Here is a 25,873-nt window from a genome sequence, read left to right as displayed (position 1 = left end):
GTAAATGAAGACCATCTAAAAGCCAGATTAGTCAATCCTTACTCATATTTAGTGCCTTGCTTTGCATGTAGCCCTGTTAAAGTGTCTTTAACATGAAGGAATGTCTCAGTGAGACTATCTGTGGATTCAGGTATTGCTCAATATGAGTGAAGGCTGGCTGAATTTGGCCCAAAGGTCAGATTGGATCTCTTTACTCACATTAAATAGTACCCACCCGATGTGTCGTTCTGTTGAACTGTTAACAGAGTAAGAAGCTCGTCGGCACTGCGGCACCACTTTGTGGCTTGTCTGAGGGATAAGCTCACCACTGGTTTGACGCTGCCTCATGCAGTTTCTTGCTCCTGGTCCCAATTTTTCACTCGGTGGCCTCTCTCGTGCTCCATGATCTGCTGTGCTTCCTCTTTGTGGCTTGGCCTCCAGCCAGGTCACTATAGTACCCCGAAATGGGAGGGGGGGATCAAAGTCTCTCGAACTGAACGGCCTCGGGCAGTCTTCAAAGGCCTACTGCCCTGTTCATGCCATTTCCCCCATTGGCTGGTAGGGGATGGCCAACTCTCTCCTCCTGGAGCCCCTTTCTCCTCTCCTCTCCCTGGCTTTGTAAAAGCCCCCCCCACTTCCTGCCCAGCTGGGCATCAGGTTCTATTAGGGCTGTATATCCAGCCAATACCTCACGCAGGTGCAGCCAATCCTGTCAAGTAGCCCCTTCTGAGCCCCTTTAAGCCCTTTTGGGGGTGGTGTGGGGTGAACACCCCATCACAGGAATCAGGGGCGGCTCTAGGATTTCCGCCGCCCCAAGCAGGGCGGCACGCCACGGGGGGCGCTCTGGCGGTCGCCGGTCCTGCGGCTCGGGTGGACCTCCCGCAGGCGTGCCTGTGGATGCTCCACCGGAGCTGCAGGACCAGCGGCCCCTCCACAGGCACGTCTGTGGGAGGTCCACCCGAACCGTGGTCCCAGCGGACCTTCCGCAGGCATGCCTGCGGGAAGTCCACCGGGGCCGCCTGCCGCCCTCCTGCGGCACGCCGCCCCAAGCGCATGCTTGGCGCGCTGGGGTCTGGAGCCAGCTCTGACAGGAATACAAAATGAGTATGGGTATCAGGATCTCACCCAGAGGAATTTCGTAAATGAAACAAATATAACTCCACTGTTACTTCCTAAATATGTGGTGTCTATCATGTATTGATGCAATGATAGGATATCAGACTAAGTATTTTTTATGTATGGTTAGCACTGTACTACTGCATGTGCATGATTGACCTTAGAATAGGGATTTAATATGAATCTGAGAACTATGGCAATAAAATAATAAATGTATGGCTGTAAGATTCTAAAAAATAGCACGTGAACGTTCAAGATATTGTAATGATCATCCCAAGAATGAATTTGTAGTTCATAAATTATCCTCAGGGTTTATACTAATGAGTAAACATTTGGGATTATTTGTGCTGTTAAAGGAATATCATATATTCAGGCTAACAGAGGAAAAAATCTGGTAGTAAAGTGTCTCCCGGTCTAGTTCCCCCAGCTACCACACATGCCCATCTCTTTATCTGTTTCAGCACTGGAACATTATTAAACATGATGGTAATATTTAGGGGGGGAGTGAATGGGACAAAAATCCCTTCTTAGTCTGGCCATATTCCTAGATCTTCAAGAGATTTGTTCCCCTCCAATACACTAATCACAGTTAATTAATAATTCTCTGATTAATCTTTCAATTTCATGTCACAGCTTTAGGAGTCCTAGACTAGATCTTTTTTTGGCAATGTTTTTACTTTTAAAAAGCAGCAGAAGACATTATCCATTCACTGTCATTGACTGTAACTGTGAAATATGCAGTTCTGTAGTTAACTGGACTTGATTTAGCTCACAGTGCCAATATTACCAACCCAAAGTGCTCATGATTCAGGAATGAGACCTTCAACATCACAAGATTGACATACGGTTCATGAGATCTTTTCTTTAAAATGGGGTTCTTTTTTATTTGCCTTGTTTCTTTTCTTCTCTTAAGTTTCATGCTTCCAAGCTCCCCCCTGCCCCAGCTGTAAGGTTCAAGTCTGGGTTCTTTGCTTTAAAAAAACACACACAGACAAAGTGAGGTAGCAATGCTGCCATGAACTCCATAGATAAACATGTCTATGCAGTAGCTGGTGAAATGAAGGTCTGATAGTTATGACTGACACAGATGACACAATCTTCTCGCTGTGCTGCTGTAGTGCTTCATATAGTATAGACTAGCCCTGAATTCCTCTATATGCTGCACTTTATAGCAATTATTAGGAGAGTGGCACATATTTCATTTTCTAGGACCCATCAATATCCCCACAACACATGAATATTTTTCTCTAAAGCTACAGGATGAAAACATTGGTGTATCAGCATTTCTATGGCTCGGACATGATTCCTGGAGGCAGAGAGGAGCCCAAAACCAAACCTCTGGATCTGAATACCTTGTAAAGTTCGGGGGGATTCAGAGCCAGAACCAAAGTGCACAACTGGCCTCTTCTGATCTGGATCCAGAGCCCCACTCTGTGACTCCAGCCCTTCCCAAGGGGGGCAGGATAATTCAGTGGTTTGAGCATTGGCCTGCTAAACCCAGGGTTGTAAGTTCAATCCTTGAGGGAGCCACTTAGGGATCTGGGGCAAAGTCAGTACTTGGTCCTGCCAGTGAAGGCAGGAGGCTGGACTCAATGACCCTCCACGGTCCCTTCCAGTTCTATGAGATAGGTATACCTCCATATATTATCCCTCTGTGAAAGTATTCTTTTGAGCATGTTGGTTCCAAGAACAATGACAGGAAGTGTGATCATTCTTGGAAATGTACCAATATCTAAATAACCTTAGCAAAACTTGTTTGTTGAACATTCCTCAGCAATGGAATGAGAAAGGAAAGGAATTATCTGTCCAGTATCTTATTTCTCCTTACATTGTAGATGTAGCATACTGTTTTGTATCTTTGGCTGTAACGCAACTGAGGTCCTACCTAGAGCTGGGTGAAATTTTTAAAAATAGTTTATTCACTAAAAATATAGTTTTCAGCTGACCCAAAATGATGTGCCAATTCAACTTTAATCTGGAGCAGGATTTGAACCTGGATGTTGCACATCCTTGCTGAGTATGCTAACTACAGAGCTAAAAAATGTAAGGTGGGGATAGCACCACCGCTTCCTGTTCTGCAAATGTAACCCTTTAAAAGTGCCTGGAAATTAAACATGTCGTTTGACCCAACAGGTTTTATTCAATCCCAAGTGGATTTTTTATTTTGTAAGAATTTTCTGATTTGGTTTGACCCAAACCCCAATGGGTTTTTTATATTTTAGGAACTGTCAGCAAAGTTCCTAAATAACACTTTTTTGCCCGATGCTAGTCCTAACCATGTATGATCTCAGGAGAGGCCACCTTTATTCTTGTCAGAGGTGCCATGAGATTTTTCAATGCCCTTGACAATTCCAGCTCAAGCATTTACTTTCTGTCTGCTACACTTTCTGCTTCAGATGAATACAGTATACTTCTTATCTCCCATACCTAAACTGTTAACCTCGTGTTCTTTTGCTGCACACTTTAAATCAGCTGCTACATTCCACCTACATAGATGGTATATTTAGTGATGAGTGAAAGAATATATCCTCATATATCCTTTACTTTTCTCCAGGGGTGCCATGAGGCTTAACAAGTCAAGATTTGTAAAGCACTTTGTGATCCTTGGATGAAAGGTGTTAACAAAGTGCAAAGCATTATTATCATTTTAATCCATTTGCCCCTTCAAAAGATTTCAAGAAAACCAACTTTGAACAGCTAAAACCACACAAATGTGTTCATCTATAATAGGTTTCAAGCACATACAAGATCAAATGACAGAACTATTTTTTCTCCCAATATGGTTGTAGCATTGTTATTCATGTTGTGTATAATTAAAGTTCTGTCATCATTTCTATTATGAACCTCTGTCTCTATCGGTTTACAACTCGCACACAATAATTCAGTTTGAGAGCAATGCAAAATCTTATCCCAGTGGCAGATTATTTTTAGAATTACTAAAAAACATGACCAAGATTTGCAAAAGTGACCATTGCCTTTGCGTGCCCAACTTGTGTCCATTAATCGGGGCCTGATATTCAGAAGGTGGGTGCTCAGCATTTTCTGAAAATCAAGACCATCTTAAGTTGGGGGGGCACCCAACAACCCACCTCACTTTTGAAAATCTTGGCTTCTACCAATATGCTGTATCAGCTTGTCTCTCTTCTTTTAAACAGAAGAGACCGCGAGCGAGTAAAGATCTTAGTGCCAGATACTCTTTGCAGTGCTGTAGCGTGAAAGATGCTTAATTTTCCAAAATGAAATTTGGCCGTGGGTTATTTTAAAAGGTGGCCTAATATCTTTTGGTATTCAAATAACAAAGAAATAAAACAATTGTTAGTTGGTTGAGGGAAACAGCTACCACTGCATCTCTGTAGCAATTACTTTTAATCAAAAATACCATTGACATTCAGGGCAGAGTTAGTGTTCATATGCAGATGAAAGATTTCCTAAGTACGCGTAGGCATGAGTGACTAGAATAGCTTGAAAGAGCTATTGTAGCCACTTCTGTCAATGATAATGTGTTTCGTGCTTGATCATTGAGAGTGTAGTAGCATACAGTGGAGCACCATAAAGATTCTATTGAAATTTCATCAGCCTGTATGTTTTGATTGTTTTCTCCCCGCATTGTTTTACCTGCATTGTTTAAAAAGGAGTCAAAATTAACTCCCATAGTCAGAATTTAATTTTAACAGAGAGCAGGCAGTTCTCATTCCATCTTCAGATAGTGCCACCAGGGTCAATTCAAACACACTGGGGACCCATCCTTCCAGCTGCATCCCACTCTCTCTCATACACAACTCCCAGGATCTAGCTTGTAAGTTGCATCAAACTGCTATGCCATGCTAGAGGAGGAGATGAGGATTGTGGCCAAAACAGGGGAGGGTGTTAGGGGAACAGTGCACAGAGAGTTCCTATTACAATCAGGAGGAGGGGGGGATTTGTGACTTTCCCCAGGTCGCGTTGCATTAGAGGGCATAATGCCACGACATCTCACGATGCTCTGTTATCAAAGTTCTACATTCCACGCCACTGGAGCATCGTACCCAGGATGTATGTGTAGCGCCCACACCTCCTAGGTGTGGTGCTCTGTCCCATGTAGTGGCATCGAGACCACTTGGAGATTAATGAGTCTGCTCTACAGCCTTAGAGGGCCATGTGGCTTTTAGCTCATGCAGTAGAGGCTCATGCATTTAGCTCCAGAGCTCCTAGATTTGATCCCGCTGATGACAGGGTATGTCAGCATTACATGTGTATCAGGCAAAGGCTCCTGATTCAGGAAAGCTTCCCTAAACAGGGCAGCAATTGGGCTCCAGTTCAGGAGAGAACTTAAACATGTGTCTATTCAGGAACGTATCTAAGCATGCATTGAAAATTCAACACGTGCTTACGTGCTTTCCTGAATAGGTGTCTTCCAGAGTCAGGTCCATCAGCACATCCTTAACTTGAGGCATGTGCTTAAGTTGAATGTTCTTACATGCTGTCCTGAGTCAGTGCTGAAGGGAGAGGTAATTGGGCTCCCTTGTAAGGGATATAAAATATATTCCCTTTGGACAGAGCAGTTGTCAGTCCTGGAGGGAGGTACTGAAATCTGGTTCTTAAAGGCTCGATTTCCTGATTAAATAAAACCGTGGATGAGTTCACTGTCTGGATCCTGGGCTCAGATACCATTTGTCTGCAGCACCCTCTGCCCAGGTGTACACAAGGTAAGAGACTCTGAACTTAGTTGTCTTTGGACTTGCAGGACAGTTAGTATAGTGTGTCCCCAAGAGAAGTGAAGAATGGTTGCTGGAAATGAATCCCTGCAGGTGGTTTGGAAGAAAACCCTCTTTGGCACCTAGAAATTGTCACGCATCACTGATGTTTCCAATAGGCTGCGCCCTGGCGACTCTAAAATCGGTGCCACTCGCCCGGACACTAAACATTGCAGTAGCATTGACTGAACCTGTAGCTGCCTGAAATTCAAAACTTTCCTGAACATTTTGACCAAACGAAAAAGGATGTTGACAATGTTGTGCAATTATTTTGTCTGGTCCGCCTGCTGTAGAGCTGGCCAAAGCTTTTTTTACATTTCAAAACTAGGGAAAATTATTGTTGCAATCCCCTTTCCTTCCTCTCTTTTGATCAGCTCTTGAGTCTATGTGGCTGCAGGTTTGGCAACACAGGAACCAGCCCTGATTACTGCATGTGCTGCCATACCTAGTCACAATGGTGAGGGTTCGGAATGGACTAGCCCAGAGGTCGGCAAACTTTCAGAAGTGGTGTGTCGAGTCTTCATTTATTCACTCTGATTTAAGGTTTCGCGTGCCGGTCATACATTTGAACGTTTTTAGAAGGTCTCTTTCTATAACTCTATAATATATAACTAAACTATTGTTGTATGTAAAGTAAATAAGGTTTTTAAAATGTTTAAGAAGCTTCATTTAAAATTAAATTAAAATGCAGAGTCCCCCGGACCGGTGGCCAGGACCTGGGCAGTGTGAGTGCCACTGAAAATCAGCTGGCGTGCTGCCTTCGGCATGCGTGCCATAGGTTGCCTACCCCTGGACTAGATGCATTCACGCCATAGTCCCCTGGGTTTTTTTGTCTTCAGGTGGCTATTTGTTTTCGTATGCTTGGCAGATTCTGGTGGCTAATTATGTCTGTTTAATATATGAGCATATTTCAGCTTAGAGAAATAAGGAAGCTATTACAACAGTTCTGATTACTTCCCTTGCTTGCCGGAAAAAAATAGTAAATGCTACTGGGACAGTTTGCATCTGGAATTCTATTAAGAAATAGGAAAGTTCAAAATGAAGACCTTCTGGAAGGGAAACTAGTGACGAAATAGAATAGAATCTAATTTATAAGAAGCTCAAAGAAGGCAGATCTGAGGGAAGGAAAGAATTAAAATCAGTGGGGATGATCAAAGAAATGCATTCAAATCCTGAAGGGTTCATCCACTTCAGCTCCCACTGACTTCATTTATAGTTGAAGGAGCTCAGCATCTTAGAGATGCCACCGCATTTGCTGAATGAAGATCATCCGCAATTATGACATTCATGTGTAAAAGCTCTTGGCATTGTCATAGATCCTATTGGTCTTTGGTCTAAGCAGGCTGCATCTCTGTCTTGTGTTTTTCATTGGCCTCTGTGGTACCCTTCCTGTGTGGAGTTTTTCTGTTTCCCTTCATGGAAAGGGAATGTCATGGCCCAGTCACTCTAGGCCTCCAGGACCGGTGCTGACTCCCATACTCATCAGTAGCTTAAGTACACCTTTCCCAGAGCTCCAGTCTTGTTGGCACTCTGGGTTTAACCATTCACATGATAGTGAAAGCAGATAAACAAGCTTTATAAAGGTTCCCAATACTTTAGTTAGCAAAAAAACGATACGGTCCTAGACACAACAAATAGCTACATATCCTTGCCTAAGTTTCCTCACCAGTCTTGAGTGCAGCCTCTAAGGAGTACAGGATACCCCCTCCTGCATATGGCTTCACCTCTGAATCATGGAGTCTTACTGTCTCCTGTGCAGCCAGTTTCCTTCTTCCTCTGGGGTTAAACAGGACCCCCTGATGTGAAAGCATACTCCTTACTTCCCCTCTCCTTCCCAAGCTGCTGCCTGTCTGAGAATCCTCTGAGGCTCTTGGGCACTGCAGCTTTTAACACCAGACTTCTTTGGTCTCCTCTCAGGGGATTTAATGCTGCTCCACACCCCCTCCCTGCAAACAAACTTGGTCAGACTGCTTTCCCAAGGCTTCTTGTTACTGTCGTTCATCTTGGATCTGGGCATACATAGGTGTACCTATGAAACGGCAATTAGTTTATGGGACTTGGTTTTGACCCTATTAATTTATGCATGTTTAGAGCTACTCATGGTATGGAAAGAACTCAATACATCTGCCAATCCGGGGCAATGACTTGCATGGTTTGTTGAGCAGCAGTGCCGTAGTATTTGACCTGTCCCAAACACGTCTTAATGGTTGGCCCTCATTCCCCTGAAATAAATGAGATCATCTGTTTTAAGGTTCTATGCAATCTGCTCCAGATGATTGATATTGCATTTGCAACATCGTGTTGCTGAGATAGTGGGAGAAAATGCTATCATGAGAGAACTTTTGAATCCCCTGACTCTCTATATAAAATTTAGATAAAGTCCTGGAATCTCTGGAGAACTCTTTAAGAGAAGATGGAAAATTTGAGGGGGGGGGAGCAAAAACTGTCTCTGATTCCTGTCAATCTTAAATATAAACAACTCAGTGAAATATGCATATTGATAGCTTTCATGTTTGCATTGTAGCCCAAGCTTGAGAAGAGTGGAATTGAGTTTACAACCTGATCCGAACAAATCTAGTGGGATTTGGTTGCTGGAGCCTGCATCCCTGATGAACTGCTCACTGGAGCTCTAGTCAACAAATTCCATTTTTTTCAGCCTAAAATTATTAAATTTTAAAAAGGTAACATATTTCCCCCAAAACAATCTTACATCCAGCTATCTAATTTTGATTAAAAATGAAGGAGACAGAATAAAAAAAATCATATTAAAAGAAAGCTCAGCATGATATGATGGTCAATAGGGAAAGTAATTTACTAAAATTAGCTAATACGGTTGGTGTGTGCATCTTCAGTAGCGAATTTTACAACTGACGATGCTCTTGTGAAAAGGGAAGCTTAAATACAAGGCGAAATAAGCACACCCTATGGAGATAAGATAAAATCAATTGTATTCTCACGCTCAGACCTGAAGTCATTACTCAGGCATAACTCCAGCTGGCTTCAAAGAGTTTCACTTCAAATTGCAGAACATCAGGCCTTCTCTTTGTATAACTGAATCCCAAAATACTCTGCAGAGCCACTGTAAATAATAAATCGACATAGCTAAATAATGAATAATAGCAGAGGGAGAGAGAAATTTAGAGCTACAGGCAAGGGAGAAAGGATATGTTTAGAAATGTCTTGGAGAGTCAATGAGGTGGAAAGGTTAGCGGGAGGCTACTCCAAATGGCAGAAGAGGCAGATAAGGATCTTGTCCATCAGCAGGGAGGTAGCTGCTGGAGATACTGAGAAGAAGCCAATGCTCCCGGAGTCCCGGGTCAGAACAAATTAGATGGTGGGGAGAGGATGCTGAGTTAGGCTACAACAAATCCATGGTGTGTTTTAGAATCAAATGCAACATTGAACTGGATCAGTATTGCCCTAAATCCTTAGCTCATAAAAGCACAGTTTTCATGGAGTGCTAATGGTACCTTCCAAATAGGTCTAGAGACAGATTTGGATCTAAGTTCCACCTCTAGTATCAGAAGTGACTCCATTAAAACCACAGGAATTATTCCACATCGTACCAATGAAAATCAGAATCTGGCCCTGAATCTGTTTGCATCAGTGAAAATGAGATTGGGTGTCATTTTGTGTGGTCACAGAACTAATGAATTTTAACTAATGATCCAAGGGACAGGAAGCACAAAAGCCCAGTATGTAAACTTTCATAGACCAACCTTCCAATTAATTTAACTGATATGTGTCCGTGGGGCTGATCCTGGATGTCTTGTACACCCAAATTCCCACTGATTTCATTAGGCTTTTGGATGTGCAAGCAATGCACAACTGAGTCCCTTGAGTGTTTGCAGTGTTGTGGAGGCCATGTTGGTTGCTAGATGTGAGAAAGAGAGACAAGGGGGGAGTGAGGTAATATCTCTTGGTAGACTGTGACAAAGTACCCTCTACTCTGGCCTCCAGCCCAGGGACCCTAAAATTAGCAGCTATGATAGCTGACTTTTTGGAAATAGGACATGTACAATTCCCTGGGCCACTTCCCCACAGCCGCCCCCACCCAATATCTCCTTCACCGTTACCTCAGGGCCTCCTTCCTTGCACCAGATATGGATTTGTACTGCTTCGTTCGTCCAACAGCATGGCTCCCTCCTATAGCTCCTGACACCCACACCTCACTGACTAACTGGGAGGCTTTTAACTAGTTCAAGCCAGCCCTTGATTGGCTTCAGGTGTCCCAATCAATCTAGCTATCTCCACTGCCTTCTAGAAGGATCTTAATTAGCCCAGGTATCTTGATTAACCTGGAACAACTGCCATTTGGTTACCATGGTACCAGGGATTTGTTTAGCCTGGGGCTAACATACATGTTCCTCACTACTTTATTGTAGCCATCTGGCCTTGCCCCATCACAAGACGTTGGTTCAATAACAGATATTACTCTCACCCACCTTCTCTCTCCCTATCATGTAGTGTTTGATGATCCAGACAAGTGAACCCGAAAATGTCTGGATTCCCCAATCCAGAACCCAGTGTGTTGATGTTGATACATTGTAAACATCCCTTCTATCATTTCTTGTCCATGGTGGAAGGATGGGACACAGGTACCTGGAGAGGGGCAGTCATTTGGAGATGTGATCTACCTTCATTTTTCAGTCTCATAAATTCCCCAGTGATCTAAAGTACCATTCCAGTTTAGGAACTGAAACTTGGTCTACAAATGCAGTGCTGGTTGTATTAATATAATCAATCCCTCTAGGGCAAATATGAGCTTTAGACCCATCTATTAGCTGTGTGGCAACACGCTTTACAATTTTCTCCTAAATATTGTAATTAACATAGATGTGATACTTGTCAGATTTGACATAATTCATTCAGCAGAATGCAACAAGTAAGTGCATCTGTATATTTGCATACTAAAAATCTAAAAATACTTGTACGGAAGACAAAAGATTGCTTTGAATACGTAACCAAATACTAGCTTCAATTATATGCCTCAGCTTAGAGTATTCTGAGCTTGTTTTCAGCTACATGTGTGTAACTATCTAATTACAGAGAAAGCTTTTCAACAAAAGGTGTGATTCTGATCTTTTGTACATGAGAGTTAATTAGGAGGAATGCCATTGAAGTTAATAGATTTGAGCTGGTGCAAAAAAATTGGTGAGATGTGAATCAGACTTAAAAAATTGCAAAGAAACTTGTGGCACCTTATAGACTAACAGATGTTTTGCAGCATGAGCTTTCGTGGGTGAATACCCACTTCTTCAGATGACTGCTTGCATCCGAAGAAGTGGGTATTCACCCATGAAAGCTCATGCTGCAAAACGTCTGTTAGTCTATAAGGTGCCACAGGATTCTTTGCTGCTTCTACAGAACCAGACTAACACTGCTACCCCTCTGATACTTAAAAAATTGTATCTTTAATAACAAAAATGCATCAAAGTTGTGGATTGGCTGCCTCATGGGTTGGTAATGAGGCAGGGAGACTTTCATCATTATATTGCTGGTTTGAGCAAGACCCTTGTTTGTTGTGAGCAAATGTTATTACCAGCAGTTGGACATTCAATATCCAGTGTGCTTGGGGCGGCCCTTTTTAAGGGGCAGCATTCGGGCCCTTTGGGGGCGGCACTTTTCCAGGGGCGGCACTCCGCCTTTTTTATTATTATTATTATTATTTGCTTCGGCAGCAGCACTACAGCTTTTTTTTTTTTTGGCTTGGGGTGGCAAAAATCCTGGAGCCAGTCCTGTGTCCACATCACAGAGCTGCCTCTAAATTTCCCCTACTAGGCAGTTTTGTGGTAGACTCAGGAGAATGGCTAAGTTATTGAAGGGTCATGGAGCACTCCCTGTGACAGAGTCAACAGTTGGCAAGTCTCCCTCCTCCCACACCCTTCTGGAGTCATAGTTATGGCACATTAGGGGAGCAGTTTGTGAAACTTGTACTTCTCCCTCCATGCTGTACCCAGTTTGTATAAACAGAAAACACTGTCTCCAGTGTTGTCAATCCTATACAATTCATGAGCACTATATTCACTAGAAAAATAATTTAATCAGGCGAACACTATTACACAACATTTTGCAAATTAAAGTTCTATGTGACACAAGTATCCTACATTCAGACCCATGTAGTCTGACCAATATTGGCTTTATTTAGGCTCGGTGCGGGCATAAGCATCTACTCACATGCATCCAATTGCAGGAATGGGGCCAAAATTTGCAACAAAAATATTCTCATCGATTTTACTGAGGCTAGTTCGCAAAACAGAGCAGGTCTCAATAATAAAAATATAGAGCATGCTTCACTACTTTTTTTTCTGTTCTACTGTTTACCAATAATCAGCTAATCACATTTTGGCTTGGACAATGCAAACAAAGAATCATGGTGTAAATATATTCCTTAAGTATGCATTTTATCAGGAGCCAGCTTTCAGCATCGATACATCGCTTACTTTTGACAGAGTGCATTTTTTTTCTGGTTGTTGTTTACAGCATGATGCATTTTCAAATCTGGCTTCAATTACGTGTCACCTTTTTTTAAGCTAAAAAGTAGAATGAGTTTTTGCTTCCTGCCTGGAAAGATTGAGAGCTATGGACTTCAATTAAGTGCACTTCCCTATTTCTTATCTAGATTTAAGTGTATGCAGAATTTCAAGTGCATCAAGCTTCATTTAAAGCATGCTTTATTTCTTTAGTAAAGAAATGGAAAGAACAAGAAACTTTCTGTGTTTTAGCTATAAATAGATCTCCAAATTCAGTAGGGCATATGATTTACCCAGATTGTGACCTATCCTGCAAACCTTTAGTCATGTGAGTAATTCCACTAGGGCTAGATCCAGAATCTAATGCAGCCACTAGAAAAAAACTTCCATTGACTACTAGGAACTTGGTATGATATCCACTGCAATCATTTTGAAAACCACAAAGGAGTCTTCCTGCAGTCCTCTTGCATGGAACTCATTGAAGTCAATGAGAGCTCTGCATTTGGAGAGACTGCAGAAGTGAAAGAAGAACGGTTTGGTGTTTCCAGGGTACTACCCCCTCAAGTTGTGTTAAAAAGCAGTGAGGTGCTTTGTGGTCCATCTTGGTTCAAACCACAATAGAATGTTCAGTATAGAAATGGAAGTTAGGAATGAGAGAGTAACTGCCCATCTACTCTGCTCTATCCTGCTAACACCTGATTTTAATTATTTGCCTTATTAAGTGGGTTCTTGTGTCCAGCTTCTCCATAAATAGCTTTCTATTTAGAAAGGGAAAGGATGCAAATTTTGCTTTATAATAAATTTGTAATTACTATACACCATGTTTCCCCCCAGGTTCTAGCTGCAGTGCAAATAATACGTCAGAGTAAATGCACATTTTACTTATGTAGAGTTCACAGAACGATGAGGATGATCAGAACCTTTGAAGGATGAATAATAGCCTCACTGGAGGGAGCTCATAAATCGAAAATGATTCTATTTCGATGTTAAATTGGGTCATTCTCCTGTTGGTTGATGTTGGCATTTAGCAAGATGAGCAGCAAAACTAAGAGACAAAGAAGAAATAAATTCCCTCCCCAACCTTAGTCTGCCCTCAGACACGTTTGAAATTGCCATTAGCATCAATGGCATTTGAACATCCCTGCCTGAGAGCAGTGCTGTTACCCTGCTGAATGTACTTAGGAGACTATTATCTGCATCACATTTGTTTCCTCAGTCCATCATGTTTAAGTGATTGTACACCAATTTTTTTTTAATACTGTAAAGAAAACTTCTGTTTACATTCCTGGAAGAAGTCACTCTAATATGGCTCCCTTATTTTAGAAGGATAATTTCCTTTGTTATGCCAGATTTCTTTTAGCTTTAACAATCATTTACTTCCATCAGGTGTGCATACTTATATTTAACTGGCTTGTAAATTCTTTCACAGGGTGCATCTTACTGTATAGAAGACAAGCCAAAGTTTCTGGTGTGCAGCGTGTCATGCTCTATTGATTTCTCTGCAGTGTGTTGATGTTGTACATTACTAGTTAGTCATTGTAGTTCTTGTGCACATATCTGTATTTCCGAATTAAACAAAACACTTGTTCTTTTCCTTTGCTGGTAGACAGGGGAATGGCCTTCCACACCAACCAAAAGATCTGGCCAGGGGTACAGAGGAAGTTTGCCCCATTCAAGACTGGGTGTAAAAATAAGCATGTAGCCACTGTACAACAAGGAATTTTGACAGGGCTTCTGCCTCCCTCAGGAACGATCTCTGTGGAGCTAGTCCAAGATGGCTTGACTCCTCCCCACCCGAAAACAGTCCTGTACAGTTAGGCCCATAGGCTGTATAGGTTTATCTTACACACACACACAAAGCCCTTTAAAACTACCTTGCACGCGCACATAACATAATATGTTTATGGAATAGTGACAAGATTAGTATGATCCTCATGATCTAGAGTTACTTTACACAAATTCATTTGCACCCAGACATCATCGTGCTGAATATGCTAGAAATACATAGATTGGTCTAACTATAAATAAATTGTCCAAACTATTGTAACTTGAGCAGTAGTTACCATGGCTATTTGGATAACTCAAGTGCTATGGTGGGAATCTAATCCAGTGGTTCTCAAAGCCGGTCCGCCGCTTGTTCAGGGAAAGCCCCTGGAGTTTACCTGCCGCGTCCGCAGGTTTGGCCGATCGCGGCTCTCACTGGTGCGGTTCACCGCTGCAGGACAATGGGGGCTACAGGAAGGGCAGCCAGCACATCCCTCGGCCTGCACCGCTTCCCTCAGCCCCCATTGACCTGGAGCAGCGAACCACGGCCAGTGGGAGCCGCAATTGGCTGAACCTGCAGATGCAGCAGGTAAATAAACTAGCCCGGCCCGCCAGGAGCTTTCCCTGAACAAGCGGCAGGATGGCTTTGAGAACCACTGATCTAATCTACCTCCTGTTCAGTTTAATGTTCCCCCAGAACTTCTTTGTGAGTGTTTTTAGGAACATAGCAATAGTAGTATGATCCTGAAAACCATTATTCACATGAGCACTGTTTAGTCTGTGCAAGTAGACCTATTGATCACACAACTGGAAGAATCTGCATCGTCTGTAATGGCCCAGCTCCACTCCCACTGATATTGATAGCAAAATTCCTGTAGATATAGTAGATGTATGCCATCATGTGCCAGCAATGTCCCCTGCCATGTACATTGGCCAAACCCAATAGTCGCTACATAAAAGAATAAATGGACACAAATCGGACATCAGGAATGGTAATGTACAAAAGCCAGTAGGAGAACACTTCAATCTTCCTGGACATTCTATAACAGATTTCAAAGTTTGCCATACTTGAACAAAAAAACTTCAGAAACAGACGTCAGAGAAACTGCAGAATTAAAATTCATTTGCCAATTTAACACCATTTGGGCTTGAATAGGGACTGGGAGTGGCTGGCTCACTACAACTTTCCCTCTTCTGGAATTGATACCTCCTCATGTATTATTGGGAGTAGACTACATGCACCCTGATTGAATTGGCCCTGTCAACACTGGTTCTCCACTTGTGAGGTACTCCCTTCTCTTCACGTGTCAGTATATAATGCCTGCATCTGTATTTTTCAGCCCATGCATATGAAGAAGTGAAGGGTTTTTTACGCATGAAAGCTTATGCCCAAATAAATCTGTTAATCTTTACGGTGCCACCGGTTTCCTTGTTGTTTTTGTGGATACAGACTAACACAGCTACCTCCTGATACAGGCTATAGAATTTCATTTAGTAATTCCTGAATGAAACCCAGATCTTGTAGTTGCAGATACATGCTGAAGCATTTTTTTAAGAGAAAGACAGTCAATATTCAAGTGATGGAGAATCTATCACACTCTAAGTAAGTTGTTCTTGTATTCTTAAAGAAAATAAAAAATTGTGCACATTATTTCTAGCCTAAATTTTTCTACCTTCACTTTCCAGCCATTGGATCTTCTTATGCCTTTGTCATCTAGATTAAAGTGTCCTCTGTTATCAAAATGTTCTCTCTTTGTAGATGCTTATAGCTTGCAGTCAACTCACCTCATATACTCTACAGATCTGAAGCTAAATTCCTGTGGCGCTCCTAAAATTCTACAGATATTGCCTGGGAACTCTTCTCCTGCAGAGTTTATCCTTATTTAGCATCTAAAAAAGTAACTATTTTTAAGTGGCTAATAATGGTGCAGGATTTTGGCAGCCTGACAAATCCATTTTTATAGATTGCTTGGTGACGGACAGATGAAAAGTATGGACCTGTGCCAAAGCCTACTGAAGTCAATGAGAGTCTTTCCATTAGATCAAGTCCTATACAGTATTTTTGTATTATTACTAATTACAAAAATAATTGTTTAAAACTAAGGGGGCCAACACAGCAAAACTGTATAACACGTGCTTAATTTTCAGCATGTGTGAGTAGTCCCATTGACTTCAAATCCTGCAGAATTGCTCCCCACATGTTTATTTCAGCATTCACTGATTTTATTTGTGTGTGTGTTATATTATGTATGTTCAAAGTCCTAGTTAATCAGTAGCATTTGACATCCCAGAAAATTTTTGCTTTATGTAGCTTAATAATTTAAAAAAAAACCTAAATATAAATGCCAGGTTGTCTCATTACAATTAAAATTCCATTAGTATATTTTAGTTCTCCTTTGAATTTTCTTATCACTAGATGTTACAAAATTGGTGACAGTTGAGATTGGCAGCACGATACATCAACCATACATTAAGTATAATGTATAAGCCCCTGGAAGTGATATGTAAATGAAGATAACAGAAAATGTATGAAGAACCTATGATTGTGAGTGACAATAACTCTATATATTTAAATAAGTCTATATCATTTAAAAACTGTGTTAATTTTGATTGTTGAATTAAGATAACTAGTGGTATGTCAGAATATTTTCATTACACTGTGATTTATGTTCAAGTATTCAAAGTTGATAAAATATGTTTTGACTCATTTAATTATTTTGCCTCTTTTTCTAACAATTAGGGCTTCAGGGATGTTTCAGTTGATGCCCACTAGAGATGAATAAATGGGGAAAGTTTTATAAAAAAAGAAAATGTAAGAGTTATTAAACTTTCACAATGAAGAACTAAGTTTACTTTCTAAGGAGAAAGAAAGAAACCAAAGACATCACAACAGGCATAGAACAAATAAAACTTTTTTTGTAAAATCTGTCTAATAGGAGCAGGAAATGGCAATAACAAAACCGATAAATATATTAGAGGTGTAATAAACTAGCAAGACAGTTTACATTTTAATATTGTGGGCTGAACTCCTCTGCTGCTCAGGTGATGTTGAGTACAAATAACTGTATGCTATTGCATTAACCAGCTTTTTTTAGAGTATATACTAAAAAGGCAATTGAATACAGTTATAATGGAAAATGTTAGGCAATCTTATTACAGGTGTCACTACTGCTGCACTTGTGATAAAAATATAATTTATAGCATAACTTCCATAAACAGATTTACAAATATCAGTCTTCAAAACGACCCAGTGAGGTACTATTAGCCCTGTTTTACTGATAAGGAAGATGTTTATAATGAGAGAAGGAAACATCTGTTGCCCAACGAGGGTGATGAAGGTTTGGTACCATTATAAATAGGCCAGTGTTTCTCTAACTGGGGTCGCCACTTGTTCAGGGAAAGCCCCTGGCGAACCAGGCCAGTTTGTTTACCTGCCCCATCCACCGGTCCGGCCAATTGTGGCTCCCACTGGCCGCGGTTCACTGCTCTGGATCAATGAGGGCTGCTGGAAGTGGCACGGGCCAGGGGACTTAGTGGCCGCCACTTCCAGCAGCCCCCATTGACCTGCAGCAGCAGACTGTGGCCAGTGGGACCTACGATCGAATGGACCTGCGGATGGGGCAGATAAACAAACCGGCCTGGTTTGCCAGGGGCTTTCCCTACATAAGCAGCAACCCCAGTTTGAGAAACACCGAGATAGGCATTCTCAACACTTCACTTTGTGAACATAGAATTCCCATACTAGACCATAGCTGAGGTTCATCTAGTCTAATATCCCTTCTCTAAAAGTGACCAGTATCACATACTTTAAAGAAAACTGTAAGAACCCCACAATAGGCTGTAATCTCTCCTCTACACCGTGAGGTCTGAGCCTGATCTCTAATAGATACTGTACTTCAGGGCTTAAAACACAGGTTAACATCCTTTCTGAAACTCTACGATAATTCTGTATGTTCTTGATATCCATATCATTATCCAATCACTTTTTGAATCTTGTTAAGATCTTGGCCTCAACTTCTGTGCCAATGAATTCCACAGTTGAATCACATGTGGAAAAAGTATTTCCTTTTATCTGTATTGAATTTCACACATTTATGTTCATTGGATAGCCCCTTGTTCTTGTGTCCTGAGACTGTTCTCTCAATCTTCCTTCTCTAAATCATCCATTATGTTACATACTTTTAGCATGTCCTCTTTTATTCATCTCCTTTCTAAGGTGAACAATCCTACTCTTTTCTTGACTACTCTTCCCACTCTTCTCTTAAATCTCTCTAGCCCTTTTTTGAGATGAGGTGACCTGTACTGCCCACAGTATTCCAGATGAGTCTGCATGATTGATTTATAGAAAAGCATTATAATAAGTCTTATTTGGTATCCCATTCCTTTATATATCCCAGCATCTTGTTGTTTTTGACCACAGCTGTACATTGAGGTCTTTACTGAGCTGTCTACAATGTTCCCAGGGTCCCTTTCTTGCACTGAAACTGTTAATTTAGAACCCTATGCAGTGCATAAGTAGCTTAATTTTTACCTCCTGTATGCAAAATAATCACATCATTATTGAATGTTGATGCTGCACAATTGTATATCTTTTGCGCTTACAAGTGTGGTTTCTACTGTGGTTGAATCTTTAAACAATAACAGGAACTGGATACATCAAGCTTTCTTGTTCTTACCCCTGTTCAAACTGGAAGTATTGCCATTGGCTATAGTTCAGTATGGGGATTTATTTTCTTCCATTATATTCCTGTTTGTTTGACGGAACTTTCCAGAATGGCAATATCAATGCCTGTTATGTGCCAGATACGGCAAGAATGCCATTTTTATTTCTCACTGTTTGCATGGGCTCTTGCCTTATTTATTCCATGGTGAAATTGCAGCAATACCACACTGATCATGGTAATTTTTTCTTAGTAGAGTTTACAACAATACATCTTTGTCACCTTCTGCTTGCATAGACTGCAGCAGCGTGTTTACTTCCTGGTTTAAGCAAATATACTTACATTACAGCACTCTGTCTTTAAACATTGGCTGCCTATAATGTGGTGGATGGACTTTGAGAGCATTTTTGGTTTTTAAAATTCTTCACTAATTTAACTGGCTCTATCTACTTGTGTTTTAACCTGATGAAACTAATGGGAATCTTGTCTGTGTAGGAACTGAGTAATAATCAATAATAGGCTTCTACCTCTAATTATCCTGCTGTATTGATTTTCCATGACTTGAAGTCTTTAAATCAAGACTAAATGTCTTTCTAAAACATACACTATAGCTCAAACAGAAATTATGGCCTTGATGCTGCAATTACTTTGAGTTTCTTTAGCCTGTGTTATGCAGGAGCTCACACTAGATGACCATGAAGGCCCTCTATTAATCTATAAACTACCTCCAAACTCCTGAGGGGGAAAAATAGATGCATAGCAAGGAATGGTGATTTCTATGAATGTATCATTCAATATCTAGCTACCAATTGTTCATAATAGTCCACTGCAGAGAGATGGTCATTCTGCTTTTTTTTCCCCAAGTGAGAAATTGATTACAAAACTTAAGATACTCAAAGTGTGAGGCACACTCCTCCCTGATCCTGACTTATGATATTCCTACAAATATGAAAGTCTGAATAAGTTAGTCCTATGTTTTAATTTTATTGTAGTTTCTATATGTCCCCTCCCTGTAAAAAAACCCTACTCCTTTTTAAAGATTATTACAAGGATTTAATTGAAGCTCCTTAATGGATTCTGCTGGCTCATAAGGACACAATATGTACAGCTCCAAGACTCATTTCACACCCAACAATATTTTCCTCTTCTTCAGCTCATCAGGAAAGGATCAAATCCTCTCATGTTGAAAAAAGCTTGTTCCATCCTTCTGGGCAGCCATAGTAGCTGAATGCATCATTTAGTCTCACAAGTAATCAGGAAGGTAACTGGTAGGTTAGCCGCCACAGCAGCTTTCTCTGCAGATATCCTCTTCATTCAAAGACAAAGAGTGGTGACACCCTGACTTGTGCAGAATTAATAATATCCAAAATACACTTTACAACATTATCAGCCTTCAGGCAGCATTTCTTGGATTTCAACCACCCTCAGAATGCAAATGACATTCTAGCTGTTTTATTCTCTCCAGCGTCTCCAATTCTTGGAGTGCAATTTGCTGAGTAAAGAGGGCCTGTAAAAGTCCCTTCATCCCATTTAAGTTCCACTTAAGTTTCTGGCACAGGATTTAAGCAGTATAGAGTAGTTTGCAATAAGCCACCTCTACTGGACTGAATTCCACCTTTCCTGGTTGAGTTTTGCAATCAGCCTTTGGTCATGTGTCCCAACAAATATTAAAGTCGATTGGCCAGAACCTTAGTTGGTGGGGCTCAGGCAGCTGACGCCAGCTGAGGATCTAGCTCAATAATTCTATATCAGATCCTGATAATTTAATCAATGATTCCATATTAGATTCAGGACCACATAGTTGTCTTATCTTTGAAGAATGAAATATAGGTGCATTTGTGGATTAGTTTTGCTGTACCCTTGACTCCTGCTGTATTTAAAAAAAAATATTAAAAAGTGAGGTCTAGTGATAGTCCAAAATACGCTGGGTTTCTTTTGCTGTTGTTGAGGGGTTGTAGGTATTGAAGGGCTTCCTTGTGGTGTCAACAGTGATGACACAGAACAGGCAATCGTACAGTGGAAAAGAGAGAGGGGGCTCCTTAGCAGCAATGAGCACCATGGCTTCCTACAGCCACCGGGGTTGAGACATTGCCACAAAACATCTTGTGTCTCTCTCTGGTAGTGGGAGGAACAGTTCTTAGCTAGATCCCTTGGCTCTCGCAATGCAAAAAGCTACTGTTGCTTACAAAAAATAATGCTGGTCCCATCAAGAAGGTGCAAAGGTAGAGCTGCTAAGAAAAAGCAGTCACATTTTTTCTAAAGGTACACTTAGAAATAGTTTATATATAAGGGAAATAAGTTATTATGACACGAGTGGTTTCTGTTGAGAAAGGTGTTTATAAATAGTCATAAACAGGCTTGGAAGGATTAGATTTTTATCGGTAAATGTTGGTAAAAGTCGATTTCACCGTACACACACAAACCAAAAAAAGTCCATAGATAATCAAAATTTATAGATAAGCAAAGTAAGAAAGACATGACACTCAAGAACTTACTAGAATTCAATTTAAGGATATGTACTTTGTATGTTTTGACATTTAATGTTGACAATTTGCATTGTTTTTAAATCTTTTAACTTTTGAATCTCAGCATCTCCTGTCATTAAGTCATTACTGTCTGATCCCCTTATTCTCTGAACACTCGCGCCCATAATTTCACTCAGCTCTGAACATTTAAATTGATAAATACAGAAAAGAGGTTGAAAGTAAACATAGATCAGTGTTTTTCAAACTGGGGTCACCGCTTGTGTAGGGAAAGACCCTGGCGGGTCGGGCCGGTGTGTTTACGTGCCCTGTCCACAGGTTCAGCTGATCGCGGCTCCCACTAGATGCAGTTTGCCACTGCAAGACAATGGAGGCTGCTGGAAGCGGCAGCCAGTAAATCCCTCAGCCCGTGCCACTTCCAGCAGCTCCCATTGGTCTGGGGCAGGTAAACAAACCAGCCCGGCCCGCCAGGGACTTTTCCTACACAAGCGGCGACCCCAGTTTGAGAAACACTGACATAGATATTATCTGTTGACATTATAAAAAATGAATTCTGCCAAGCCTAGTCATAAGCAAACTATTGCTTACCTGTAAGACTCTTAGGGTGACCAGATTACATGAACAAAATATCAGGACACATGGGCTGGGGGCAGGTCCGGCACACTGCTGAAGCAAAATAAATAAATAAATCAATAAATTTAAAATGACCCGAGCCAGAATATCGGGACAAATGGCATGCCGACCATGCATCCGTCGGGGCGCGGAACAAACAACTGAATATTGGGATAGCCCTAATTTTATCGGGGCGTATGGTCACCCTAAGGACTCTATAAAAATTGTCTAACCATATATTAAAACATCTATTACTTGTTTATTAACTCTTTGCAAACCATTTATAAACGTACCTTTAATACAAACTCTGTCTGAAAACATTATATTCCCAACTGGGCAAAATAGTGGCAAGAAAATCTTACTGAAGTTGGTCTTTGGTATGGGACTTATCTGATAGTGAGAAAACAAGCTGGCAATTTTTGTTGCTTTTGTTACGACCGAATGATCTTAAATAACTTGCCCTTCAGGCATGTTCCAGATCTTGTGCTGGCTAGCTTCCATCTGAAATCCAAATAATTAGTTCAATGTGTCTGAAAAAAGTATATGCATACGTGGTTTTTTTTTCTTAATAATTGTCTGGGGGTAAACTTCCCTAAGAAGAGCAGGTCAACTCACAGCGTGGACAATGCAACTGCTTCACACTTATGAACAATAGAGCTTTCTCCCACTTCACTGTGGTAATCCTTTTTGTAATAGTGTGAACTCCTTGAGGAGGTAGACAGTCAATATCAGGAGAAAAATGCTAGAGATGTAATATGTGCCTTGCCTCTTTAGAGAGGGAAGTGGTGATGAGCTAGACAACAAAGAAGTCAGCCACTTCAGCTCTGAATATAACAATTGCAAACTCAACTAACTCACTAGCTGAATCCATGGGCATTTGGAGCACTTGCTAATAAACGAAGGTTATTATCTATTATCTATTATCTATCAATTAGCATTACTCAGTATCTCAAAACAGACACCAATCAGGTATAACTGAGTGCCTGTAAAATTAATGAAACTATGTTGAAGTCTTCCCAGGTGGATTAGATCCCAAATATATGTAGATTTCACTAGAAACTTTCCAGTGGAATGGGTTATGTTCACTGGATACACCCAGATAAGTTACATAAAAATCATAAGATGCTCTTGCTGGAAGGTTGCAGTGAAACACTATTCTTAGAATCCAGAATAATAACACACAATAAGCAAAACCAGAGAGACACAAAGCAGGCTGCTCCCAGAGGCATAATTCACCCCACCTTGTTCTAGGCTGGTTCTGTCCAGACTCTTTCGGATCTCATGCTTCTCTACAGTGCCCCCTAGCCTTTAGGACCAGGAAACCCACCTTTCCTGCACACACGCAACCTGTTACTGTGATAGCTTGTGATTCCATCATAGTCCTCAAAACACCACAGAATGTTTGTCTGTCAGAAAATGCTGATTCGTCAAAAGCAAAATGCTTGTGGAAACATGTTGTTTTCTATGAAATTTCATTTAGAAAAAATGAAAAATTGGAATGCTCCATTCCATTGTGACCTTTTCAGAATGGAAGTTTTTTGAATTTCCATTTCAAAATGACTTTTTGTCTTTTATTTTTGTTTTCAATTTTATATCAAATGAAGAGTTTTGTGGAGGGATTTTGTTTTGTGGGAAATATTTAAATTTTTCATTCTGTTTCAAAATGTAAAATGTCTAAACTGTGGAATCTCCTATGGAAACACAAAACCAGTTCCCACTTTTCTCTATTTTACTTAAGAAAATTGTAATGTTTTTTATTCTGTACACATATGGCCTGGTAAACCATATATCTTATACATAGTGCTATCAGAAAGATTCTTTCTGTGATCACAACCTCCCACGACAGCCATATTCCACTGGAATCACAAATCTATCTGCACAGGAGACGGGGCTTTCACAGGAACTGAACCTCACTATAGAGGAGGCGCGAATGACCTGACTGCACTCAGAACAAAATATAAAACTCATTTATTCCTTTTAGTTTTCCCTAAGCAATCTCTTCACACACAGTTGCACACCCTCCTTCTTTATCAGATGCATGTACATATGTGTGAGATATATACCTGCACAATAAATCATGCTATTTCTCCTACAGACTGAGAGAGAAGAAAGAAAAAGAGACAGTGCTTATTATTATTTCTACCTTTAAATGTTTGAGAGGTACTCAGGTACTGTGGTGACTTGGGGTCATATAGACTCTGTATTAGACCCTGCAGGCAGTCAGACCCCACACAGCACTTTATTTATACCAGAAGAATGGGTAGGCAGACCTAAGAGAGCAGAAATATGAATTTACTGCAGAGAAACAATTCTACACTTGTCTGAAGTGTTCTGGGAAGTGATTGATGTTATGTTACTGAACGTGTGCTAACCGCACATAGCAAACACTGATTTAGAACAGCTGCCATGAATTTACAGTGCATATAGTGGCCGCAGATGAAAGCACACTGGAACCCCAGTCACACTTATCTGTACTTATGGTGTCTTGTGCCCATCTCTGAAAAATAGCATTGCTGTGCAGTAGAAACTGAAATAGGAGTTTTCCATTGGTTTTGGAGGATAATTTTTGACTGTTGGCTCTTGCTGTGTTCAAGAAGTTCAGGTTTTCACTTACATGACTCTTTATGTTTTGGATATTACATATCTTAAACTCTCTGTCTTTTTTCTTTTTGATCTTGGCAGTTGATGTGAGCTGAGATGCTTGATCAGACAGTTCCTAGATGTGATCGGCTGAGGAGTGGGGTTAGGGTGTTCTCAGTGGAGAGCACTAGGATCCATCCCTGGCCCAAGTCTGGATACAGCCCGAGATTAACCTGTGGGATCAACTGGGAAGACGTTCTAGTATTTCGCCATTCTTTTCTCAAGGCAATAGGCTGAGTTGGGGGGGGGGCTGTGTGTGGGGAGTGTTAGTAATTGTATCAGTGTTTTCTGTAATACGTCTATTCAGTAATTAATAGTTCATGCACTTAGGGCTAAAATCACTGCAGTCACATAAAGCCCTGTTATTCAATGCCAAAGTAAATACAGTGTCTGAGAGAGGGAGCTGGAGAAGTGAAATCTCTCTCACACCAACACCCACTCCCAAGCCCCCAGTCCCTTAGGGCCAGAATGATATTCTAGTCTTATACTGGCTGCACTCAGTCCTCTGGATCGATATCAAGTTGGATCTGAAGCTCATCCTCCTGTGGCCAGATCATTGCAGCCTTCTGTGCGGGCCTATGGAGGCTCTTTTTGAAGCACACAGGTCATGTGTGGGCACTCATGGGGCTGCTCAGCATCTCTACCAGACCCTCACTCAGAGCCTATATGGGGCTTAATGGTGTCGAGTCCCTTGCACCGAGTTGACTTTCATCCTTGGATGATGAGATTTCTCTATGCAAGGAAATGGGAGTGGGCACTGCATGTCTCCAGCAAACCAACTAGTGCTGGTTTCTGTGTGTGGAGGGTGGGGTCTCCCCAGCAGACAGGATGCCAGATAGACAGCGAGAGGGCTGAGTAACGCTGAAGCTGACTGGGAAGTTTGAAGCCAACCTGTTAGTGAGGTGCAGGGCCCATTTAAACCAGAAACAAATCCACTATCTCTGGATAGACTGGGTAGAGACAAGACTATGGGACCCCTCCTACCTGCTTACCGTTTAAGGAATGCTGACTGAAACGCTCCCTTAATTCTCTCCACCCCACCATGGCTCCACACTGCTGCAATTTACTCCATGAAGCCAGTGTAAGGGAGGCAGAGAAATCAGAATCTCCTTAAGAATGGTTGGGGGCCGGGGGCAGGGAGCCTGTTTGCATGAACTTCCCATCCCTTCCTGGGTTGCATTGGTCCCATCCTTTGAGAACCCTTCCACACCCCTTAGCACAGTTGTTTGAGCCATTTTTTACGATTGGTCAGGCTGGTACAATTAGGATGGTTTGGGGGAAGCAGAGGGAGATAGACTGATACAGAACGTATCAAAATCATTGGTCTCTGGTTGTGCTCAGTGAGCAGATGATTCTGATTTTGGTCCAACCTTGGTAACCACTTGTATCACTCACGTCCTTGGCCCCTCGCC

Source organism: Mauremys mutica, chromosome 9, assembly GCF_020497125.1.
Source record: "Mauremys mutica isolate MM-2020 ecotype Southern chromosome 9, ASM2049712v1, whole genome shotgun sequence".
Classification (NCBI taxonomy): Eukaryota; Metazoa; Chordata; order Testudines; family Geoemydidae; genus Mauremys; species Mauremys mutica.
The sequence above is the reverse complement of the archived record's forward strand: the minus strand, read 5'-3'. Positions refer to the sequence as shown.